Source organism: Triticum aestivum, chromosome 1A (genome assembly GCF_018294505.1).
Source record: "Triticum aestivum cultivar Chinese Spring chromosome 1A, IWGSC CS RefSeq v2.1, whole genome shotgun sequence".
Lineage (NCBI taxonomy): Eukaryota > Viridiplantae > Streptophyta > Magnoliopsida > Poales > Poaceae > Triticum > Triticum aestivum.
Genome location: NC_057794.1, coordinates 460,437,100 through 460,454,137, shown reverse-complemented (window position 1 = coordinate 460,454,137; position 17,038 = coordinate 460,437,100).

Genomic DNA, 17,038 nt, shown 5'->3' with positions numbered 1-17,038 from the left:
CAGTTGGGGAAGGCGTAGACCATGGACCGCAGCTGGCTAGAGAAGCTGAAGCGGGAGATGGAAGCAGAGAAAGCCGAGCTTGATGCCAAGGCGAAGGTCCTGGCCGAGGACCGCGCCGCCTTCAAGCTCATCGAGGAGAGGTCCCGCAAGGCACTGCGGTCGCTCTACGAGAAGGGCTTGGAGGAGCCATTCGCAACCGCCGGCGAGGGCCCCACCCAGCTACTTCCTTATCTGGTCGAGGCGCTTGAGGAAGTCATGAGCGGTGTCGGCCCCTTGGTGGTGGAAGAAGCCCGCATTCTTTCTTCAGCCGTGTTGATGCGTGCCTTCAGCCACCTCCTTTTTCGCGATCCCACCGCCCACCTTGACGAGCTGCTAGAACCTGTGGATGTCGAGCACTACGCAGTTGCTGCCAAAGCCGTGAAGAGCCAGGAGGAGGCCCTGCTGAAGAGGTTTCACGCCTTCGATATCGTTCCTTCAACTGGCGGTGCTGCTGATCCTGCAACTCCGACGGGTGGTGCAGGCGAGGGCAACGCCACTACAGGAGAAGCATCCCTTGTGCCCGATGGCGGCATCCGGGAATGACAAGATGGCTTGCTGACGACTCCTTTACTTTTTAGTTTCTGCAATACACACCATGCCTCATGGAGGTGTTAAACTTATGTTTGGTTTCAGGAGAACAATATGTCTTGTAATATTTGCTTTGAAATTCTGTGATTTCCTTTCCATTTGCTTTATGTTCTACGTTGGCAGGGCCCGACCCCGCGCATACCTCAGCTGCCATTGGGCCGTCCGGGTCACTAGGACGGACCAGGGATTGAGGGGCTACGTGGTCAGTTAGGCTCCTGAGTCGCGATGCTCAGGAGTCCCCCTTGACACGCAAACATCCTATAGAAAGGAGATCTGGGAGTAGGCCTAGTGTTCTACGTCGGCAGGGCCCGACCCCACTGAGGGAGTCCTGGACTAAGGGGTCCTCGGGCGTCCGACCTATTAGACATGGGCCGGACTGATGGGCTATGAAGATACGAAGACCGAAGACTCTACCCGTGTTCGGATGGGACTCTCCTTGGCATGGAAGGCAAGCTTGGCGTCCAAATATGAAGATTCCTTTCTCTGTAACCGACCTTATGTAACCCTAGATCCCTCCGGTGTCTATATAAACTGGAGGGCTAGGTCCGTAGAAAGAAATCCTCATAATCATAGTCAGACAGGCTAGACTTTTAGGGTTTAGCCATTACGATCTCGTGGTAGATCAACTCTTGTAATAGTCATATTCATCAAGATCAATCAAGCAGGAAGGAGGGTATTACCTCCATGGAGAGGGCCCGAACCTGGGTAAACATTGTGTCCCTTGTCTCCTATTACCATCGACCTTAGACGCATAGTTCGGGACCCCCTACCCGAGATCCGCCGGTTTTGACACCGACATTGGTGCTTTCATTGAGAGTTCCACTGTGTCGTCGTCAAAAGGTCTGATGGCTCCTTCGATCATCCACAACGACACTGTCCAAGGGGAAGTCTTCCTTCCCGGGCAGATCTTCGTATTCGGTGGCTTTGCACTGCGGGCCAACTCGCTTGGCCATCTGTAACAGATCGAAAGCTACGCCCCTGGCCATCAGGTCTGATTTGGAAGCTTGAACTACGTCGCAGATATCCGCGGAGACTTGATCTTCGACGGATTCGAGACCACGGCAACCGCTCCCTGCCGCCATGGTGAACATGACGTAAATCTGTCATCAGACCATACCCAGGAGATAGTACCTATGGCTGCTCTGGCCTTAGATCCGAAGTAGATTGCACCATCCGAGGACGCGAAACTCAACCCTGCCAGAGGAGCCGCAGACTCAATGGTGTCGGAGCCGCACACAGACCTAACTTCAAGTGACATCCGTGTCACCGGAACCATGGAGTCGTCTCCAGCTACAGGTTCCGAATCTTGTGCGTCCACGTATGTCGAGCTTGATCGGTCATCGATCGTCGAATTCATCTCCGCGGAGATCTTCCGGCACTCGCCTTTAGGCGACGTGTTAAACTCGTTAAGAGCACTATCCTTAGCGGAGGGCTCATAGCCGAATTATATCAGATTCGAACTGGAGGCTGATGACGGAGAATTTCGCTTCCCACCCACCGCCCACTTCACAGCCACTGTCGAAGACTTAACCGACACGCTCGATTATGGCTCTGAAGACATCGACGGTATGGACAACGATGTCGATGAGGAGCAGGGCCAAGACCCACCATTTTCCGGACGCTGGATGACCACCTCTTCTTACGACGTGTACATGGTGGATACACCTAAAAGAACTAACGATGATGACAAAGAAGATACAATTGAGGATGAACCTCCTGCGATACAACCAAAACACCGGCACGGGAGAGGATAACACTCCGGACGGTGCCGAAGACAGAGAAGATCCCGACAAATGAACTGTCAAACAGGACGATCGGGAAGATGGGCAAGTTAGCCCTAATGAACAGGCCATAAACGAAGACTGGGAGGACAGTAGTTATCTCCCACTCTCCAAGGAGGAGGTGAGCCTCGGCAACAAAGATTTTATCATACCTGAGGAACCTCTCGAACAGGAGTGCTTTAAGCGCCAGCTAATAGCCACTGCAAGGAGCCTAAAAAAGAAGCAGCAACAACTTCAAGCTGACCACACTACAAAAAATACACTTCCGTGATGATACGTGTTTGTCACAGTAGGTCGCTTTTTTGTCATGCATGTACATCCATGACAAATTTATGACAGAATCAAGATAGTCATACATGTGTTGTCATAGAAGTGTTCCATGACATTACCAAAATTATCATCACGGAAGTGTCCACTTCCATGATGATAAATCGCGCATCACAGAAGTGCTTTCGTCAAGGGTTACCGACACGTGGCATCCACCGTAACGGAACGCTGTTAAGCTATCGGGTCGGGTTTTGGATCCGATAACCCGTTAACAGCCCAGACCAATGGGAAATTTCCACGTGTAAAATTCTTGTTGGCCGGACGAAACACGTGTCAGCTCCTCAGTGGGTCAGATAGGCGCCTATGATACATCGACATGTGGCACGGCCCAACAGAGGCCCATTCCTGTGTAAAGGCCGGCTCGTTTGACTTGGTCAAAAGCTGGCGGGCCGGCCCATGGAAAGCCTGTTAACGGCCTATTCAAATATAGCCCATTTACAGCCCGCTAACCCCAAGGCCCGTTATGCCCTATACGAATTAGGCCCAGTAGCGTCATCTGGGCCATCCAATACGATTCCAGCCCGTTTTCAGTTCTGGCCCATGTATGGCCCATGACGTCTTTCGACCCATATGAGGCCCTATGTAACTCTTGGCCTATTAACGGCCCGTGGTGAAACTGGCCCGTAATGAACAGTGTATCACTTTACACCCGTTAACGGCCCGTGGTGAAACTGGCCCGTGATGAACAGTGTATCACTTTATACCCATTAACGGCCCGTTATACTGTTGGGCCGTTTCCAGCCCATGTTATCTTCTGGCCTTCTTCAGAGCCCATTTATTCTTGGGCTCATTTCCAGCATTCGTTTACTTACGGCCCGTTACTGTCATTTTCTGCATGTGGGCCAAATTCAGCTCGTGGTTACAGTCGGCCCATTTGTGGTCCGTTAATACATTGGGCCGTGTTCATAGCGTCATCAAATATGGCTATTAACGATGGCCCGTTATGGTCGGCCCATGAACGGATGATTCCAACTCTAGCCCGTTTATGGCCAGAATGCGGTCTGTTCGGCCCATGTTTGGCCAATCGATCATACGGCCCGTATAAGGCCCATTGATGATACGGCCCGTAGAAGGCCCATTGATGATACGGCCCGTAGAAGGCCCATTGATGATACGGCTCGTAGAAGGCCCATGTTTCTACGGCCCGTAGAAGGCCCACTGTTTATACGGCCCGTAGAAGGCCCACAGTTTCTATGGCCCGTAGGAGGCCCAGTGTCACTATAGTAAATATTAGCCCATGGTTATTGTGGCCTAGTTTTAAAAAATAGGTTATTGCAGCCACTAGCAAACCACAGAAAAAGAACTGCACTGACTACAAGCAAACAAATAAACAAGACAACAAGGAAATAAATAAGCAAGCAACTTACACTAGGCTATCACGGCTATTACACATATTACATCCACTCGGCATCAAAATTCGCCACCAGTGCAAATATAGGGAACACAGCAGCATATAAACGCCGCAGCAAAACAAGTCCAGAACTGAAACCACTTCAGAAGAGCTCAAGAAACAATATCCTGGGTACCCATAATGCTGGCAAGATGCTTAGCAAGCTTATTAACTTTCTCTTGTTTGGCGCTTAAGTCCTCCAGCGCTTGCTGTTGCACCAGAAAGTATGTATCTGAATTCTGCAGGGACTTCCTCAGTCCTTCGGCTTCCTGTCACATAACATCTGATCGATGTCTTTCAACTTGAAGTTGAGACTCAAGAAGCTGAACTGATTCAGGCAACGAGTTCGAAGAGCTGGTGCCAGCAGTGGTAGCCAGTAACTCGAATACTACATCAAGACAGGACTTTGGGGTTGTCTCAGTGTCTTCAATATAGTTTTTATCAGCTTTCTTGGAGACCAACAGGGATGTCTCACTATCTTGAACCTTATCTGCATTACTTCCTTTACCATTGCATAACAGGGTACTCTTCTCCAATATTTTATCCGTGTTCTAAAAGAGAAACAAAGAAACACATCTCAGGTTTACCAGTTCAGTAGTAAGGTGGACATGATAACAACATAAAACAAACATATATCTATGTAGTATGGTCACTGTATGGTCTATATCATTCTAGTTTATGTTGCCAAATCAAGATAGATACAGTTCGAATCATATCTATTTAAGACAAAGCAGCATAGACAGAATATAAGTGTGGGAAACTACACAACAATAACAACACTTGTAATGTGCATGGCATGAGAACATAATTGTTTATTCAATTGAAACTAAAATCAACATAGAGCAAGTTACAACAGCAAACAGCCAAACACATGTAGCTGGTTCTCTGTCCAACTAGGTAGGGGTACAATCTGCATGAGTGTGGGTTATGTGTGGTGGGACTGGTTCTTGGGCAAGTACAACCATGGTTCTACCTGCATCAACAGGTAGCACGATCTTTTCTAAAGACCGTGTTTTTACTCCCACAGGTACTGCCATCACTCCCTCCAATTGAAATGGCTGACAAACAAGAAAAGTAATTGAATGTACAGACATTGTAAGATAGACAGGTGCAATGGATAGTAGGGAAGAAAACAGGGCATGAAATAATTCACATTTATGTTGTCTAAGCAAACAGAATAGCAGGACATAATTTCACATATATGATGGATAATTAAACAGGATAGCATGACACAATTTCACATGTATGATGGCTAACTAAACAGGATAGAATGACATACTTCAAAATATGATGACTATGTAAACAGGATGACATGATATAAGTATATGACGTGTCTATTAAAGTGGTTGGCATGCCATAAATCACAAACATGCCGTCGATGGAAACATGATGGCATGATATAATTCACAGATAGAATGACATAATTTAAATATGATGACTATGTAAACAGGATGAGATGATATAACTATATTATGTCTTTAGAAAATGGGTTGGCATGCCATAATTCAGATACATGCTGTCTATGTAAACACCATAGCATGACATAATTCAAATATATGATTTATATACTAAGGAAGTGAGCGGAGGGCAATCGCATATATGATGTGTCAACTAAGGAGATGGCATTCAATATTGTGTATATGATGTAAAAACTAAGCATTGCAATACAACATATGCATTATATGAGTAATATAACCCTGCCAAGTTTGAGCATACACCTCAGGGGGATAATAGGACTGGTCATCTGCCTCTGAATCCTCCTCTGAAGAGCTATCTGTAACCAGCAAGATATCTGCTTCAGCAGGTAGCATTGTCTACTCTGAAGACCTTGTTTTCACTCCAGATTTCTCCATCACCAATTCAAATGGCTGATGCACAGGAAGAGCAGTTGAATATACAAACATTGTCGACAAAAGCAATGAGAAATACAAAAAAAAGGATGGCATGATATAATTCACATATATGACGCTTGCCTAAACAGCATGGCATTGCATAATTCACATACATAATGCCTTGCAACAAGATAACATTGCATAATTCACATATATAATGTCTTGCAACAAGATGGCATTGCATAATTCACATATATGGTAATTAGACACTAAACATGTGGCATTCACACAAAGCATGTCTAAACTAAGCAAATGACATAGCAATGCAAGATACCATACGCATGATATGAGCAACATAACCCTGCCAAGTTAGGGCATGCACCTCGGGGGGAAATATGACTGGTCATCTGTCTCTGAATCCTCCTCTGAGGAGCTATCGGTAACCAGCAAGACATGCGCTTTGTCAGATAGCATTGTCTGCTCTGAAGACCTTGTTTCCACTCCAGATTTTTCCATGACCGTGCCAAATGGCTGATGCACAGGAAGAGTAATTGAATGTACTAAAATTGTTGACAAATTTAACACGTAATAAAAAAATGATGGCATGATATAATTCACATATAAGATGACTGGTTAACCAAGGTGGCATTGCAAAATTCACATATATGATGCCTGGCTAGACAAGATGGCATTGCATGATTCACATATACGATAAAGAAACTAAACAGATGGCATTGACACAAAGCATGTCTAAACTAAGCAGATGACATCTTTAATGTATACAGTAAGCAATGCAAGGCACCATATGCATGATATTACCAACATCAGCATGCCAAGTTAGAGCGAAGACCTCATGGGGTAAATAGGAGTGGTCTTCTCCTTCTGAATCCCCCTCATAACAGTTATCTTCCTCTTGATTACGATCCGAAGTGGGTGGAGGGGGGCTGCCTTTGCGCCCACCATGGAACGACGTCTGCATGAAATTTTATTGCCACGCAAGGCTCGTCTCATTTGCTCTACATGATCAGTTCCATTGTGTACAATAACTGGCATGCATAGGAATAAAACATAGTGAGATTATGTAAGGAGTGCATGCACAAATCCAGAGTGATGGTTGCAAACTGTGGATAGACCCAAAACCAATGATAGCAGGCAGATAATAGCTTTAGTTAAAAAATACAGATAATGGCTCCTTTAATGTTTGTTTGCACCCAACATGAAACTCATAGTAGACACCGGAGATTAACCAGATAGTAGACAGATAGTACTGATTGCTGCCCCAATATGTACCTCACAACCATTTAAAAACTCAAGTTTCAGCATGTCATCATATTAAGTGACGCATAACGTAAGCAGACACGGAAGAGTGTGACCTCTCTTGCGGACCCGTGTAGTCCTCAAGGTCATCTGCTCAGTTGATGATGGTAATGTAGTTGTCGTGGCTGCCAGCGGCGGGGAAGAAGATCTGAGGCGGCGAAAGACGGTTTGGAGAGCGGATCCCTGCTGTGGTGAACCCTTCCATCGTTGGAGCAGCTGAGCTGGGGTGGAACACAGCACCACCAGGAGCAGGACAAACCACACAAGGTTTTCTTTGACACATATCTGTAACAGAAGTAATTGAGTAAGGGCTTGTTTGAATTTGAGGATTCTAACAATGCAGGGATAGGAAATAGACAGGAATAGGATAGGAATGCACGTGCAAAATAGAGAATTTAAAAACACACGATTTCTGCCAATCTGGGTGTTTGATTCACAACAATTGGAAGATCACGGGATGCAAAAAAGCATGGTTAGGTTAAGTCAAACCACAAGAAAATGTACGGTTATAATGCTATTATGCTACTATCTCTTAGTCTTGTGCTTGATGAATAGGAATATGAAAAGGAGGAGAAGTGGAAATTAGAATTCCTACGGTTTTTCTTTCAAGGAGACAATAAAGGAACAAATCCTACAGTTTTCCTTTGCTCCATTCCTTTGCACCAAATTCATGAAAAGTAGTACCATAGGAAACTTTCCAATTCCGATGTTTTTCATTCACTTTTCCTTTCAAGCACTGGCGATTCTAGTAGGCAGGCTTGACCAAGGAAAATCCTACACTAAAAAATGTTTTTGTGCTACTTCTATTACTTTGGACCCAGGCCACTGCCATACTAGCTCAACTCCTAGGCCCATCGACAAATGCACAGCTAAAACGCGCAGAGATAAATAATGATGGTGTTCAAGAGAGTCCATCACGGATAGCTAAGTTGCCTGGTACCTCACTGCTTGTCATATAGTAGGATAAAATAATCGTATTTCCCGTCACTACGAGTGCTAAGTGGACAATATATATAACATGTAGAGTAAAAAAGAGATGCAACAAGTGTAGAACCTCTTTGGCGAAGCCATGTCGATCTCCGCGTGATTGGGTTGGCCGGTGAGGATGCTCCGGCTGACTTGGCTGTCGGAGGAGGGGAAGAAGATCTTAGGCGTCTGGAGATGGAGCCCGAGGTACTGCTCGGCTGTGATGGAGGGTTTCATCGTTGGAGCAGCTCCGGTGAGTTGTACGATGCCGAGGCTGAAGCAGGACAAGAGAGACAACGAACAACGTTAACCTGAGTGGAATTCTAATAGCATCTCCAATACATGACGTAAAATACATAACCACAAAGTTCTAGATGTAAAATACATCAGCCGCTCATCTCTGAACTTAACTGTCGAAACTGAATTTTGTTGTCGAAACTGAACGCACTAGCAAGGTGAGGCTACACGTCGGTCGACTGACTTTTTCATCTCTGGTCAGTCGATTTTGCAGCTGTTGGATACAAAATCAAGGGCTTGCGGTTCATCTTCAACCTCCACCCCCCTGAGCCGGCCAAACAGCAGCCCCCCGCCGCCCACGGCCGGCGGTGCACCGCCCCGCCCGCCCCGAAAACACTCCCCACCGCCGGTCTGCCGTCGCCCCGGCCATCCCTCTAGGCCACCCTGTGCCGAGCATTTTCTCCGGCGATCCCAACGCCACCGCCCCGCCATCGTCGGCGACCACCGCCCCCATCCTGAACCCTAAGATAGATAGTGGGGTATCTCTCCGGCGAGCCCCCCCCCCCGTTGCGGCTGGTTCTTCCTTCACCCCGGCGAGCCCCCCCCCCCCACCACCTGAAAATCGACTGACCCAAAAGTCAATCCAGTCGACTGAAGTGTAGCTAAATCAGAGCAGCATCGCAAGCAAGAGCAAGAGCGAGAGCAGCAGCGTGAGCAAGAGCAATAGCAAGAGCAGACCAGGCAGGGGACCGAGAGCAAGAGCAGGGCAGCAGCGCGAGAGAGAGCTAAAGCAGCAGCAGGTCCTATTGATGTGGACGTCGCCACCGAGGGAGCGATGCCATGGAGGAAGTGGCCGGTGACGCCGCCGTGGATGGAGCCGTGCCGTGTCGGCTCGGGACCGAGCGCTGGCAGCACCGTGAGATCGAATCAAGAACAAAATGCGGCGATTAGTGTACAACCTCTTTGGTGGCGCCGACTACGCCGCAGCTTCATCCGAGGAAACGGTGATGATGATGCTCTTCCGGTGGTGCAGGTGAAGATGGCGGTGTGGGAATGGAGGTGGCGCGAAAGACGAGGGGAACATCGGGGCAACTCCTTGGAGGTGGAGGACGGGGTGGCTGAACCGGCAGGACGATGAGATCGATGACGGATCCTCATCCGGTACGGTGGATGAGGGACGTCGAGGTGTTGCTGTGGACGACGTCGTCGGGGAAGAGGCTCCAGCTGGGTGGCGGACGGAGTAGGGTGTGGGGTTTCTTCACAGGTTTTCGCGGCCTTGGTGTATGAATGGGTGGGCGGATGGGATGGCAGTGGGGAACCATGGCTTAGAGACGCGCTTGTCCGAAATGTGGGGTAAGTTACGAAAGTACCCCCACTGATTTGAGGCGGTTCTTTTGGTTCAGGGGTACCACGGGCATTTCGCGTGTCTGGATTTCACAAGAGGTGGGAGTTTTCGCGCGCGTTGTAATTTCAGAATAGCAAGGAGCGGGTTGACATGGAGGGAGTTGTTGGAGCACAACGAGACAAAGATATATCTTAAATATTTCAGGCTAACAAGGCGCGGGTTGAAGAGGCGGGAGTTTCGCAGCATGATAGACAAAGACGCTAGCTTGAATTTTCGGCATAACAAGGCGCGGCTTGAAATTTCGGAAGAACAAGCTTAACGTGTACCCAAAAAAAGACAATTTGCACCTCAACACGCACAACACACACACAAACACCATTTAGACTAGAGTAAGGTACACGTGCATTGCACGCATGAGATTTGGCAACCAAATTATGAATAAATACCACATTATAGCATGCAAGCTTTGAGTCATATATGCATGATGTAGATGTTCGTTTAATTCTTATAGTTCATTTCATTCAAAATCATCTAGTTTTTATAAGAAAGCTAATCTATTTTAAGATTCATGGAATTGTGCGTCGTAAGACATAAAGTAAAACAAATAATGGAAAATCATGTAAAAAACATTTGGGCAATTCTGATACAGAAGATTCTACAACAAATAAGAAGTGCTTGTGTTTTGATGTTTGTGCATTATGCTTAACTTCAACCATGGAGTCTTCTAGATTATACATGTGGCGAAATCTGGTGGAATCTAGATGATATCCAACGGCAAGTAGTGCTCAAATTTGCCATCTTTGGACCATCGGATTCGCCTCATCCAACGACCATCTTTCAAAGTTAAAGTTACCCGCACACAATATAAAAAAATATAATATATATAGGGGTATAGATATAGATATGTGATGCAAAAGCCGCCCATCATCTCCAATTAGAATAGTGTGTGCATGCACGGATGCGACGTGGCCAAATGATGTGTGCCATCGGTATCTCAAATTCAAATCAGTCTGACCTTGTTCAATGTGTATACATTACAACATGCTCGTTTCCAAACCACACCGCGCAGATCTCCGTTATATTCATGCATGCATGGGTTTCAAACATCAGGATCTCTTATTCAAATATTTGAATTCAACTTTACATTGATTGTGACCTCACCTATTCAGCTATTCTTTTACACCCACACAGTAGTCTTCTCTTTATAATTGTACCACTAACTTTCTCTCGTGCATGCATGCACACACACTACCAGTCGGCATTATCCATCGCACGCATGCAATCTTTTTCTTCAGGTCGGTCTCCCATGGAGGCACACACCAACACACATCCCCCTCTCCATCATATCGGGCATTCTTTATCTCTCACGCGTGCATGCGCAACGATCGATGTTCCTCTATGTATGTGTGTATATAGCTAGGTCTTTCATAGTTTTCCACACAAATCGATTAATCGATGTATCCAGTGAGGTTTCACCCTCTTTCCCACGTCCACATCGATCAATCTATATCTCTCTATATAGGATTAACATATATAGCTAATACACCCACATTAATTATGTATCCAACGTCCCCCTCTCATCACCCATGCCTTCCTCTTCATCTCTCAGACGCGTGCACAATGGCGAAGACAGGGGGCAGTAAGGGCCCTGCCCCCTCCCCCCTAACATCACTATATATCAAGGCTAATATGAATGTGATCATTAGACAATTGCTGCTAAAAATGGTTTAAGTTCATGAATTGACCCTCCTTGTAAAGGATTAGCAATGCTTGACCCCTAGCTCATTTATTTTTCATGGCTCTGCCACTCCACGCATCAGCGCACATGTTCGCCCCCTCTCTCTAAATATCGATCTCCACTTGTGCATTCCTTCATAGTCTCCCTCCACTCGGCCCCTCGCACCATCTTCTAGCCCACCCACCGGATTTTGCCACATGTACAATCTAGTAGACTCCATAGTTGAACTTAAGCATAATGCACAAACCTCAAAACAACAGTGGTTCTCTTTTGTTCTAGATTCTTCCGTATCATAACTGCCCAAACTTTTTTTCTAGTTGAATTGCCATTATTTGTTTCTACTTTATGCTTTACAATGCACAATTCCATGAATCATAAAATATATTAAGGGCTTATTTGATTCAAAGGATTCTCAAAGGAATTTTGGAGGATTCTAATCATTAGGAATTTTTCCTATCTTAGTTGTTTGATTCGTAGGATTGTAAACCATAGGAATTTTTCCATATGATTCATTTGCACTAGATTTCATAGGAAACATCCCATCCACTCAAACCTCTTTGAAAGAATTCTCCATTTTTTCTATGCATAATCAAACACTCGTACAATCCTGTAGGATTCAAGATGACATTCCACTATAATCCCATGTTTTTCCTATTCCCACGTTCTTAGCTTTTTTATAAAAACTAATTGATTTTGAATGAGATGAACTATAAGAATTAAACGAAGGGCTACATCGGGCATATATGACTCAGAGCTTACGTGCTATAGTGTTGTATTTATTCATAATTTGGTTGCAAAATCTGATGCATGCAATGCACGTGTACCTTACCAGTATTTCGAGTTTGTGCAAAACACGTAAACTAGAATACCAATGGCATGCTACACAGTGTCTATCTTACAGTTCATGAAGCCACGTGGCACATGTGTAGGCATTGTCGCGACCTCCTTGCGTGGATTGATCATAGTGACGTGCTGCTGGTTCCAGAAGAATGTACTCGTCCTCCCTGAGCCATACTGGTGGTACATGCACGAAGCGAAGATGTGCACGCACGCCATGCATGTACTCATTCCTTGCACGCACATGCGGGTACACGGGCAGACACAATTTTGTACCAAGATCCACCCCATGTGATAATTTGACGCGTGTAAAGTCGTTTACTTCATTGATGGTCGATTAATACAGCGCATGCAAATTGAGTGGACGTGAGGGCGGAAGAAAGACATTATTACTCCACTGCGCGCATGCGAGTAGTTAAATCGTGGGTTGCTAGTAGTACTTCCATTGGTCTCCTTCGTATTTTGTGCCAATTTTTGACAGTAACATACTACTCAATATTTACACATTTGAGCAGTGTAGTACTTGAAATTTATGTTCTGCTAAACTCACCGGGAGCCGTTTCGGGCCTCGAAACCAAAACCATCAATTAATCTTTACCTTGTTCCCATCACATTCGAAAGCCTGCTCACACCTACTAGTAGTACGTATCAAACCAGAACCTGTTCCCACTATGCAGGTATTAGTACTAGTGCTAGTACTTAGGTTATAAAAAGGGGAACTACCTAACCGAAAATCACTCTACCTTTCCTCCTCATAAGTGCTTCTTCTTCGTCCGTCGTTGCCATGGCCGATGAGCGGAGCTCTAGGTCGAGAACTACTCGTAACAAGGGAGCGGCAACCAAGGCAGCGGAAAAAAAGAGAGGGCTCGCCACCACGCAGAGACCTCGAAAGATATCTCATGGGCAGGCGATGGCTCCCAGGAGCGCCCTAGCCGCGGAGGCGAACATGCCGAGCCGGCGGAGCTGGAGTCGTTATCCCATGACGGCATGCCCGATCAGCTCAAAAAGCAGAAGGAGTTCATCCAAGGCTTGATGGAGTTGCTGAAGGAGAGCCTCGATGACATGCCCGCTTAGCTCAATCAGTAGGGGGAGTTGACCGCCGGCTTGGTGATGCTGCTGAAGAAGAGCATTGCCTCGGAGAAGAAGGCGACCAACGAAATCCTGCGACTTCGGGAGGAAAGCTCTGCCACGAGATCGACCTGTTGAAGGAGAAGAACGCCGGCTGGAAGAAGCTGCATGAGAATAGTAGTTCCTCGATGAAGATGCTGCAGGCCCTCGCCATGGAACAGAAGGAAGAGTTGGCGAAGCTCCGCATCGAGCACCCGGGTGCTGTCAAGGTATGTAATATGGCCGTGGAACAGATGATGAAGGCTCGCGTCGAGAAATGCCGCGTCATGGACACAATGATGAAGATGGTGGAGGAGACGCGCAAGGAGATGGAGGTCGTGCAGGCGATGAAGAAGCAGTTACGACTCCGCGGCGAATTAGGTCATTTGGGGTGATAATCTTCCTTCTTCTTTTGCTCCTGTGTTTCATCTTTTGCTTTGGGTGTTTCGCCGCACGTGTCACGTTCTCTGCGAGGCATGAATAGATCAATGTTTTTTTAGGGAATGAATAGAACAATGCTAACAATGAGATGACTAGAAAATTAGATCATTTTTATCGCCATATGGCACTGGGCTGTCGTGCTTCGTGCTCCTCCGTCGCGGTACTACTCCAGTGGAAAACTTGAGTATACCGCACAGTTCTTTGCTCCTCCTCGATCAGATCATCGGCACATTTATACGAGCAGTCAAATCACAAGGCCCCGCCTTCTAGCAGTAATGAGCTGTCAAATCACAAAGGCCCTCGCCTCTCGTGAAACCGACCAAGCTAGACTGCCCCGCCCTCTAGCCTTTTAAAAATGTATAATTTTGTACATCAGTAGTATCGATGGATTGCGCCATGGAGCAAAACATGAAATTTAAAAAAAGGTGGTACATATAGAGAGCGCTCGTCGCCAAATTATGCATATAGTACTATTAAAAAGGCTAGTCACAATAATGGTGTCCAGCACAACCCACCCCTCAAATAAAACTAAGAGGGTGCTTGGATACGTTTTAGTCCCATGACTAAAAGTAGTGGGACTAAAATATGCTAGTCTCACCCATGCTTGGATACAAATACTAAAAAGGATAAAATCAAGTTAATGAGCATTTATTATCCTCCAAACCCTCCAATCCAGAACTCGCCTGTGTTAAAGGAGAGGAGTTAAATGAGTAGAGAGAGGACCAATCCACATTTTAGTAGGGTTACCCCTGACTAAAAAAATTTAGTCTTAAGACTAGTTTTAGCCCCTCTTTAGTCAGGGGTGCTTGGAACTTTAGCCTCTTAAAGAGACTATTTTTAGTCAGACTAAAATAAGTCACTTGGATCCAAGCACCCTCTAAGCATCCTGGAATTCTTTGACAAAACTAAGCACCCTGAAATTCTTTGACAACTAAACTGCTGGCTATATGATGTTGGCCATATATATTGTACGTATATAATGTGAAGAAACGAGTGGTAGTACTATACCAACTAAAAGATGAAATGTAAGAAATACTAGTATGTACGTACTGAAGAGTTAAAGTAACAAGAAGAAACATAACATAGTTCTGCTGGGGGCTCAGCACAACACACCCCTCAAATTAAATTAAGCACACCTGAAATTAAACTTTGAAATTGTTCCGGTAGACACTGCATTAGAACCACCATGAGCAACGACACTGCCACCTTACTTGGAGTCCTCGTCCACGTCCTCGACTTCGTCCTTGTCCCTCTTCCTCTTAGCCGATACTTCTTTCCTTGAACCGCACACTTGGCTGTTGCTCTTCATCCAACCCTTGTAGATATTGAAGCAAAGGTAGGCATCCATTGCAACGTACTGGATGTGGTCTATATCTAGTACATTCCGCTGCCATGCATGACGATGAAACGTGTATGGAGGTTTCACCAGTTTACCGTACGAAGGATGAACCATGGCTCCAGCCAGGGTCAGCATTGAAGGCTGACGAGAGGGCACCAGCCGATTCTTTTGGAGGTCGAAGGGGTTGCCTACGATGAGGCCTATCCGACCCAGGATTTCTTTGTCGTTACCAAAGTCTACAGTAACGAATTTGACTAGGTTGCTCCCGAGGAAGTCCTTAAAATCCTGGCACTCAACGTCGGCATGGCATATGTGGTAGACCAAGCATTATTCATGCACGCAAACCTGGATCACGGCGGGCTTCTTCCTCTCTTCATCCTTTAGATCCTTCTCTCGTCCCAGCACTGTGGTGTACTCAACATCTAGCCCAGCGACCCACTCATCATCTGAGTTTTCGAACATGCGTCTGAAGCGAGAAAGGCATCCTTTCACCATTGCGGAAGAACGGGTGTAGATGACTTCGAACTCATCACTGGTGATGGTTCTAATCTTGTACTCACCACCGATCATGGAGATTTGGGACGCCATGGATTTGGGAGGAGGGTTAGGATTAGTGGAACTGCCGTAATGTGAATGGACGGGACGACTAGGAGTGAACTGCCGTAGTATTGAAGGACGTGCGGGGACGAGTAGGAGCGAACTGCCAGCGTGCGAACGGCAGGGTAATGGCTTTCTGTCGGGGATATACCCTGCGGCATTAACCGGCCGGAAGTATAATCCGGCCGGACTTGGCGGTTTCACTTGAGACCCGGCTAAGACTTGACGATTCACTGGCCACCCGTTTGGACCTGGCGGTTTATGGTTCATTGGTAATCCGGCAAGCGGGTCAGAGAAGGGACAAGACCCGGTGGCCCAACGGGCGGTTCATGAAGGCCGGTTCATACAAGGAGTTAAGACCAGGACTCGTATCCGGTTTGTATTAGAGATAGACTAAACCTAATCCTAGTAGGATTCCACATGTAAACCGCCCCTTCAACATATATAAGGAGGGGCAGGGCTCCCCAAGGAGGGGGAGGCTATAAGCAACAATCAACAATCTTAGGGCTAGACACAAAGAGGAGAGCCGGTTTACAACAACTCCCTCGTGATGATAATGAGACCTAGCCTCAAACAGCATGTAGGGTTGTTACCGGATGATGTTTCCCGGGGCCCGAAGCTGTCTAAATCCCTGTCTTGTGTTGCGTCTCTCGATTCCGCTCAACCCCTCTCAAGCTACCACATAGATGCGTTGGCCTCGCGACTAAGTCCTGACACTAAGGACATCTGCCGTGACAATTCCACGATAGTTGGCGCCCACCGTGGGGCCTGCGCACAGTGCTGTTGAGTTCTTGGAGGGATCTCTCCTAGGGATCGAAAGCTCGCGATGTAATCAGATGAAGAAGAGCCGACATGGAACAATCTTACAGAGCAACCCGGCGTAATATAGTTTTTAGGCCAGAGCCGACAAGTTCGTCGTTCATCTACTACAAGCCACGGACAAGTAGAAATCTTTTATTCACAGAATTCAAGATCAAGTAGGATTGTGTGTATTGCCGCATGCGACCAGGCAATCTGTCCAGATCAATTTCGATTATGTTGTCCGATGAAGAAACTAAATCACTGCCACGGCGGCCGCTTCAAGTCCCAGGCCCGCAAGAGGTGGTCACGACCCGGAACCGGATTAAAACACGCACTCGGTTTCTGCTATCGAACCG